The 9,527-nt window shown below is 46.1% G+C and overlaps 1 non-coding gene across 1 annotated transcript; it reads right to left on the bottom strand.

Moving 5' to 3' along the window:
• Positions 1 to 1,134: 1,134 nt before the first annotated feature.
• Positions 1,135 to 1,207, bottom strand: Trnak-uuu (transfer RNA lysine (anticodon UUU)). Its single transcript has one exon. It is a non-coding gene; the product is annotated as a tRNA-Lys (tRNA).
• Positions 1,208 to 9,527: the final 8,320 nt, after the last annotated feature.

The raw sequence follows: 9,527 nt of genomic DNA, 5'->3' as shown, positions 1-9,527 counted from the left end.
CTGGGATTTACGTTATCGAAACCACGATATGATTATGAGGGACGCAGCAGTGGGGGAGTCTGGATTATTTTGACCGCCTGGCGTTCTTTAACGTGCAGCCAATGCAAAGTACAGGGTCATTTTTGTATTTCGCCCCCATCGAAATGCGGCCGCCATGGCCGTGATTTGATCTCGCGCTCTCGGGCTTAGCAGTGCAACGCCAGAGCCGCTACGCCACCAAGTCCCAATTCCATTTGCATCTCACTCGCTAACAATAACCGAGCAAAGATGCTCCCAGATCGACAAAAACGTGCTTCACTTCACTTCACTTCACTTCACTTTATTTCCTTAAAGACCCCTCAAGGGGGTATTACAGAAGGGGTTGACTCGCGTTGACTTGGGCAGCCGAACGATTTGATGAGTACATACGTGGCTTGGAAGTTGTTTTTGAAACTTACCACAAACCATTGCTATATCTGTTGGGTCAGATGGCCATTTATACTATGCCACCAAGAAGTCAGCGATTCCGGCTATGCCTGATGCGATATCACTTCCATGTAACTTATGTGCCCAGTAGATCCAAGGTATATGGTAGATCCCATATTAGTGCTGATTTTCTTTCACGGTCCCTAATTAAAGGCACAGAAGCCGAAAAAACTCGATATCGCGGTTCAGGGGACCCGCGATAGCGCTTCCCCTCGCACGCTTTCACTCGCACATACAGCGTAGCGCGCACGGCGATGGGGTTATCGTTCTTGAACTTCATACGGAATCTCACCGCGACGGTGATGGCACAAATGCGCCTGGAGTAGCCATATAATTGCTATCGCAATAAAAAAGAAAACTACGTCGCCCGAACAGCGGCTCGAAATCTGGACCGTTAGGTTAAAAGCCTAACGCTCTATGGACTGAGATATCCGGGTTGCTCGGTTCTTTTTTTATTGCCTTTAATCAATTCACACAGAAATACATTGTACAATCATATCAGTCCAGCAAGGGCTGAGCAGAGAAACAATCAAAACTTTGGCATGTACATCAGCGCTCCTAGCCTAGAAAACCACTCTGGTTTCGGTTCTTGCCGGTTATACGCTTGAACCATTCTGCTTACAGGTTATAAATTGCCTTAACAAAAAAATAAAAGAATAAAAAAGCTGCCGCCCGAACAGGGGCTCGAACCCTGGACCGTTAGGTTAAAAGCCTAACGCTCTACTGACTGAGCTATCCGGGCTTTTTTTTTCTTTATTACCTTCTTTGCAACAATACATACACCCGTACAAATACAAAGCAGGTCACTTGGCGCTACACAATATTAACGCATAATTTGGCTAGACTGTGCTACTTTGAAAGGCCTTCAAAGAGGCCACCACAGACACCAAAACGTCAAGCTCCTGAATCCACTCTGGTGGTTAAATCATGTGCCTTAGGGCATCCCGGGTGTACGTAAGACTTTCAACTAGGTGTTGCCTTGCCGACCTTGCATCTACGCGGGCATTCATGACATCCATGCGCGTTTTCCACACACTGTTCATACACAAAAGCATTATCATGTCAGCCGGCACTCCCTCTGCGTCTGCGCATGGCAAGAAACGAATACCGAAAGGGCTTATCGGCAGTTCTTTTTTCAGAGTTCGTTTGAGAACGTCCCACAAAAAACGGAGTCATGGCAATCCAGGAAGATGTGCTCGATAGTTTCCAATTTGTTACATATGATGCAGTTAACAGACCACGGAACAAATATGTCTTTTCGTTGTAGCCATGGCTTCACAGGGAGAGTGCCAGAATGCAATTGAAAAAAGAATGTTTTAGCTGAAGGTCTAACAGGCATATTTTTCACACGTTTCAAAACATTCCGTTCAGGTCCTAAGTTGTATGTCGTGCGATATACAGGAAGCGGTAAGAAAACATCTACAAGATCCCGATAGAGTTTCTTTCGCGTCACAGAAGACAAAAATTCATTCGAAAAATGAGCTTTCAGTAACGAAAATGACATAACAACTTCCTTCAGAAATCCGATTGGCGTTGGTGTTCGTTCATTTCTTGTCGAAACAACCCACTCAGGCAAGGAAGAACTTAATCTCACTTGAATAACAGTACGCAGAAATATATCACTTTGATCCCGTAAGAAAAAGAACCTACTTACGATCTGTTTCAAAAACAAATGTGTTAACCCGAGTCCCCCATTCTTCAACGAATGAAACAAGTTACATCGGCTAGTTCTTTCCCAAGTAGATCCCCATATAAATACTGTAAACACTCTATGAAATTTGTGCACCGAAACTCTTGCCATGCATAATACTTGTAGTACATAATACACTTTTGTAACTAAAAACAAATTGCACACACTAGCTCTTGAAAACATTGAGAAATTATGCCCACCCCATTTTTCTGTCTGGTCTTTAACTCTTTTTATTTCTTCGCTCCAATACTCTGCACTGTCACGATAATGTTGCAATGGCACCCCAAGGTATTTTGCAGGGATAACGCTCCAATTTATGTTGCAAAAATAGCCGGGTGTATGTGGCCAGCTGCCGTGCCATAAGCCTAGGCACTTAGTCCAGCTGACAGCACTTCCAGTTGCGGCACAAAAAGAAACAACCTCTTTTATAGTTTTCTCTACACTCTCTGTATCTCTGCAAAAAATTGCCACATCATCCGCATAAGCCAGAACTCTAGTCTCAATTCCTGAATAGATAAATCCACGAATAGATTGGCTTCTAATTATTTTCAAACAAAGTAGCTCTAAATACAAGGCAAACAGAAGAGGCGACAAGCAGCATCCCTGTTTTACTGAAGACTGCACTTTTATACTGGCGCTTAATTTTCTATTAATTATTAATTTTGCAGTGCAATCTTTGTACACCATTTTCACTCCATCTGTTGTCACTGAACCGGCTTTAACATGTTCTAAAAGCAAGAAAATGATATCATGGACAACTCTATCAAAAGCCTTTTCAAGATCAATTTGTATCATGGCCACTCGGCCCTCCTTTTCGTCACAACATTCCAGTATGGCCCTTGCTGTATGTATATTCGAAAATATTGATCTCCCTTTGATACCGCAGGTTTGATGGGGGCCCACAAGTTCTTTTATCACACTTTGCAATCGTCTCACTAGTACTTTAGTGTAAACTTTATAGTCCGTATTTGTCAAGCTTATTGGTCTATAGGATTCAACCGCCAAAAGCTTCGCTGGGTCTTTCGCTTTAGGAATTAAAATAACGTGCGATGTCCGAAAAGAAGGAGGCGCTTCCTTGTTCTCATACATCTCACTTATCACACGGTGTAATGCTACAGCTATTTCCCTTTTAAAGCTCTTATAGAAAGCCCCTCCGAGACCATCAGGCCCTGGCGACTTGCCGGGACGGAGATCGTCAATCGCATCTTCAACTTCCGAAAGGCCTATTGGTCTCTGGAGCACTTCACAGACTTCATCTGATACTGTTGGAATTAAGGACAAGAATTGAGTCTTAAAACGTTCGATATCACAGGTCTTTTTCCCCAACAGACTTTCATAATAAGACTGAAATGCGTTCTCTATCATTCCAACATCATTAGTGACTTCCCCTTGATATCTTATTTCCCTTATTTCTTTGGAAGCCGCGTGTTTTTTCTCATCGCACATTGCTCGCTTGGTTGGCGTCTCTCCCATCCATAAATGCTCTGCCCGTGCCCTTAATACCGCTCGCTTGTTTGATTTCTTTCGTAAATAATCCAGGCGAAGAGCTTTCTGCGCAGAGCATGTATTTTAAACTGAGGTGCAATTCCTTTTCACGTTCTTTTTCTTTATGCTGGACTACACATGCTCTCTCAATTGCGGTAAATTTAACTTCTGTCTTGAAGAGTTCCCATTCTGCAGTGAAACATGCCGACGTAGTGGTGCTGAGCAAATTTTCGAGCTTATCTTGAACTGTTTTTCTAAAAACTTCATCTTGAAAAAGCTTATCATTTAGCTTCCATAAATCCCAGTTGAATTTTGATGACCTTTGTTTCTTTCCTATCGTTGACATAACCATGCAATGATCGCTAAAGCTAACTTGTATCACTTGATAATTTGAGAATAAAGGTACAAAGGTTAATGGAGCATAAATTCTGTCTAACGTGCTATGACATTCACCTTGGTAGTGCGTATACAGGGCATGATTTTCACTTGACAACACAACCAATATCTTCAAGGTCTTGCTCCCTGACAATCGAACTTAAAAGCAAGGCACTTTTATCGCGAACGCTGGGCAACTTAGATGTATCTTCTGGAAAGCAAACACAGTTAAAATCACCCAGTAAAATGACATGCCTTTCACAATTTATGTGCTGCTGAACTTGACCAAAAAACACTTCCCGCTCCCGTGCTACGTTAGGAGCGTACACGCATATGGCCCTCCACAGCATCTCTGAAAAAGTAAAATCACAGAGAACCAATCTACCATCCTCGGATGACGTGACCGCTTCTACCACGGCAATGCTGGTACGCAAGAAAATAAGACGGCCCCCAGACCTACCCACCGCATGACACACGCATACGCTATATCTGGGGCGGAAAATGTTAACCATTCGCTCGATCTGTTCATCACTCCCATTTTTTTGTTTCTTGAACGGCCAATAAATCAATATTATTTTCAACAAGGATACGATTAACTTGACATTGCCTTCTACGCGCGCCTAGTCCACGCACGTTCAACGTCGCGACACAAAGACCATTTGAAATGCTAGCTGCCATTTTAAAGACAAGATAATCTACACCATGCAGTTACCACACATCGTCCGTCTCACATCTCCTGTTTCGTTGACACGGTGGTCTAGCCAGGTGGACCATGGTTTTCGGGGCTTTAAACAGCAATGACGACGGCCAAAGCACATCCCACCCACAAACCCTAGTCCCCTGACCACAACACTCTTGCTCTCCTAGAAACGCCTCCGCTAACGCGGAGGCGTCGGGGTTGTAGTGCGGCGTTTGGCTTGAACGCCGGGCTTGGGCTTGAACGCCGGTCGGCGTCCGGGTGGAGCCTTCGGAGGAGGCTCGTCACTACACCCTTTCTCTTGATCCTTTTCTTCCTGCTCATCCGTCTCCTCATGAAGCCTCTTAGCAGACGCACTGCAAGACGCAGGCATCATGGTGTCGTAAGTGTCCTGCGTTTCCCCGGTCGTCGCTTCTGCTAAGGTGCAAGTTTCCTTGGCATCTTTATCCTCGATCTCAACCGAGGAATTCCGCTCTGCCGTGTCATCCCATGGGTCTTTCCCGCCGTCCGATGGCTTGGCCTCGTCAGCAGGTGTTGCCTTCTTCAGAGACGTCAACACCAAGGGCTGGACATCACTCCCTTCACCAGCGGCTTCCACTGCGTCTACCACGTCCATCAGGTGATCAGTCGCGTCCTCTTTCAATGCCGGGCCTGTCACTGTTGCGTAGGTTCACACGCACTGAATCTCGTCATGGCCGTAACGACGACAAAGCCCGCAGCGTGGTACGCGGTACTCGCGTCGTATGTGCCCGATGCCCCGGCATCGGAGGCAAAGAGGAGCTCTGCCTGGGACGTGCACGAGCGCGACATCCTCCGCTACTCGCAGCTGGTGGGGCAAGTCTTCAGTGGTTACGCCAGCCTTCAGCTTCGGTGTCACGGAACGGGTGGTTGACCCTTTGTCAACGCAACCTTGAACCCGCCACTTGTCCCTGGTGATTTCAGTCACTTTCCCAAAAGGTGACAAAGCAGTACGAACGTCTTCGTCGGGTACTCCGTGAAGAAGCCAGTAGAGCTTGAGTCGGACGCCACGGTCGCACGGGTCGACGACCACACAACGGTGGTCCTTGACATCAAAAGCGTCTGCAGCAAGAATCTTCTTTTTCCCTTCTTCGTCCTTGAAAGTCACCGCCCACAGATGGTTCATCTGATATGCACCCAGGGCAACCACTTCCGGCATGAGCGACAGTCGTATAAGAGCGTCGCGAAAATGTTCCACCTTGTAAGGCCTAGCCTTGACATCCCCGTGCAAAAAAACTGTGTGCAAAACGGGCGCACCTGTTGGCAATGATGGCAAAATCAGTTGGTAGTCCTGGCCTGGTTTTTCAGTTCACCTGATAGCGCGGCCCTGCCGGGCCGCTGAAACCGCTCCTTCGGAGCTCATGCTACGCACGACCGTTCACCACGGACGCAAGAAAGCAACACCTGAGCTATCCGGGCAACCCGTCTCGTATGCCTTTTTAACGTTGCAGTGAGAAATAAAAACAATTCCTACCGCGATCTTATCTTTAGAAATTACAAAAAGTCGCAATTTCACCCGAAAGGCGAAACATCGATTGCGATAGAAAATTAACCGACAGCCACACGAAGTAAGGATAGTACTTTTAAACGACGTATGATCTTGTAAACATTCGCCTGATATTAACAAGCCTGGTGTCAGCGCGTTCAGCAAACTAGCACACATCACTCTCGGTGACCGCGGACAATGCTGTCAAAAGGCTGGCGTGAGGAAACGTGGCAGCAGCAGCGAGAGAAGTGGTATTCGTGTTGTCTATCGTTGCAACGCGAATTGGGCGCCGACCACGCACAAAGCTACGGGCCGCCGACGCACCTATAACTGTGCCCCCAACGCAGATCGGTCTCAAGATACGGCCGTGCGACTGCGTGCAGCCGCCACATACGCATTTGTAACCGGAATTGAATGACGCCCCCCACTCCCCTCCTCACGATGCCTCGCAACAGTGGGTGCCTCGCGCTTGAAGGGGCGCATCGTGCCCACTTTCCTCCCTTTCGCGAGGGCGAGATTGAGCCGCGATCGTCGGCTCCCTTCGCACGCTTTCACTCGCACATACAGCGTAGTTTGCGCGTCGACGATGCTATCACCCTTGGACTTGACACGGATCCTCACGGCAACGGCCGAAATCCATAGCATCCGTATAATTGTGATCGCAATAAAAAAGCGTATATTGCTTGCAAATTTAGGCCAAATAAGAGAAATAGAGCGCAATAAACGAAACCACAAGAACGCCTATCCACAAGCACGAAGATCAGACAAATAAATTTATTACCCATCATTCCCATTGCGGTTGAATGATCGCAGAGCCAGAGTTCCCTCTAGTAATTATAGGAGACTCTGTGGATGGGAAGCGACGAAGTTGCTCTCCTGAACCCTTGGTTCTATTAACCCTATGCTTAAATGAATGCGACGATGCCGAAAACCTTCCTTAGTTGGAAGTAGGTGACCTTGTCTGGGTGCCTGACTTGAAGTCAAAAGCCAGAGTTGCTACGAGAGTGCCGAACCCGCGGTCGTATGGCTTGAGAACACCGGACGGCATTCAACTTGGGAGGAAGAGATGGATGCCTAACAGTCTTTCAAAAGAAGGGTTACATATTTATTTCAATTTGAGGAACTGCCGAGCACGGCTGAATTGGTTCCTAGCGCAGTTAACAAAGTTGCAAAGACTTTGAGGCTTCTAAGTCAGGCGGCGTCATAGGGTGGCCTAATGGATAAGGCCTCAGACTTCGGATCAGAACATTGCAGGTTGGAGTCCTGTAACGGACGAAGTCTACTTTTTCTTCTTCTTTTGCTGACTTTTTTAAAGTTAGCAACTTGCAAATTGTTGCTTTGTTTCGGGACACGCTGCAGCAAGAGTGCACAAGCTCGGTTTCAGGGATGTGACAACGACGCGGACAAACTGGTTTTCTTCTGAACAGCTGTTGGTTACATAGGCGTCGAATACTTATGAAGAAACTGAAAGGGCTAGGTGCGAATTAATGATGTTAGTGTAGAGTTACTCATTTGTTGCTTGCTTAAAATGTGGGTAATTGTCGTAGTCATGAGGGAGGTAGTGGCCGAATACTGCACCAGGGAGGCCAATTCCTGTTCCGGTGAGGGAGTGACTTTGATGAAGCTTAGTGGGCCTGCCTAGTTTGGTTGCACCTGAACTAGTATAGGCCCACTAGCTCTCGGCAATATCTTTTGCCGGTGTCAGGCACCACTCCATGCCTGACATATCCCAGGAAGGGATATTCTACGATGGATCATATCCATGCCATCAATCAGGTAATCGAGAAATCTGCGGAGTACAATCAACCTCTCTATATGGCTTTCATAGAATATGAAAAGGCATTTGATTCAGTAGAGATATCAGCAGTCTTAGAGGCATTGCGCAATCAATGAGTACAGCAGGCGTACGTGAATATCTTAGCAAATATCTGCAAGGATTCCACAGCTACCTTGGTTCCGCACAAGAAAAGTAGAAAGTTAGCTATCAAGAAAGGGGTCAGGCAAGGAGACACGATCTCTCCAATACTATTCACTGCATGCTTCGAAGAAGTATTCAAGCTCTTAGACTGGGAAGGCTTAGGAGTGAGGATCAACGGCGAATATCTCAGCAACCTTCGGTTTGCAGATGACATTGTCCTATTCAGCAACAATGGAGACGAATTACAGCAAATGATTGAGGACCTTAATCGAGAAAGTGTAAAAATTGGGTTGAAGATGAATATGCAGAAGACAAAGATAATGTTGAATAGCCTGGCAAGGGAACAAGAATTCAGGATCGCCAGTCAGCCTCTAGAGTCTGTAAAGGAGCACGTTTGTCTAGGTCAATTACTCACAGGGGACTCTGATCACGAGAAAGAAATTTACAGAAGAATAAAATTGGGTTGGATTGTATAAGGCAAGCATTGCCAAATCATGACTGGGAGCTTACCACTGTCGTTGAAAAGAAAAGTGTGCAATCACTGCATTCTACCGGTGTTAACATATGGGGCAGAGACTTGGAGGTTAACAAAGAAGCTCGAAAACAAGTTAAGGACCGCACAAAGAGCGATGGAACGAAAAATCTTAGGACTAACATTAAGAGACAGGAAGAGAGCGGTGTGGATCAGAGAACAAACGGGGATAGACGATATTCTGGTTGACATTAAGCGGAAGAAATGGTGCTGGGCAGGCCATGTAATGCGTAGGATGGATAACCGGTGGACCATTAGGGCTACAGAATGGATACCAAGCGAAGGGCAGCGCAGTCGAGGAGGGCAGAAAACCAGGTGGGATGATCAAGTTAGGAAATTCGCAGGCGCAAGTTGGAATACGCTAGCGTAAGACAGGGGTAATTGGAGATCGCAGGGAGAGGCCTTCGTCCTGCAGTGGACATAAATATAGGCTGATGATGATTATCATGAAAATGTGGCATTGTGGTACATTGTGGCAGATCTTTCATGGTGTCTGCCTAGGCAAACATTATTTGATTTTGAAAAAGAGGGATGTGCTAGAATTGCTCATTCAAGTGTCACGCGTGGCGCCACGAGCGAGACGCGGCATTAGCTGCGTCTGCCAGTTTGCACCGCAAGGTAAAACATTCGTAATTCAATCTGAAAGTGCAATTATTTATTGTAATTAAGTATAATCCCTTTTCTGTGTAAACTGCCGAAATGACATGGCTTCACGGTACAAAGTTGGGACCTTCTTATAAGGTACAAAAATGCTCAACTTTACTGTGATTTTTGCAATGCTTGATTCTGTGTTTAAACTTTGTCATTTGTTCTTTTGAAGTATCATACCTCTTTAACATTTATTCGTCAGCATCATCCATG

Source organism: Dermacentor silvarum, chromosome 1 (genome assembly GCF_013339745.2).
Source record: "Dermacentor silvarum isolate Dsil-2018 chromosome 1, BIME_Dsil_1.4, whole genome shotgun sequence".
In the NCBI taxonomy this organism is placed as follows: Eukaryota; Metazoa; Arthropoda; class Arachnida; order Ixodida; family Ixodidae; genus Dermacentor; species Dermacentor silvarum.
This window is presented reverse-complemented; position numbering and strand designations above follow the sequence as displayed.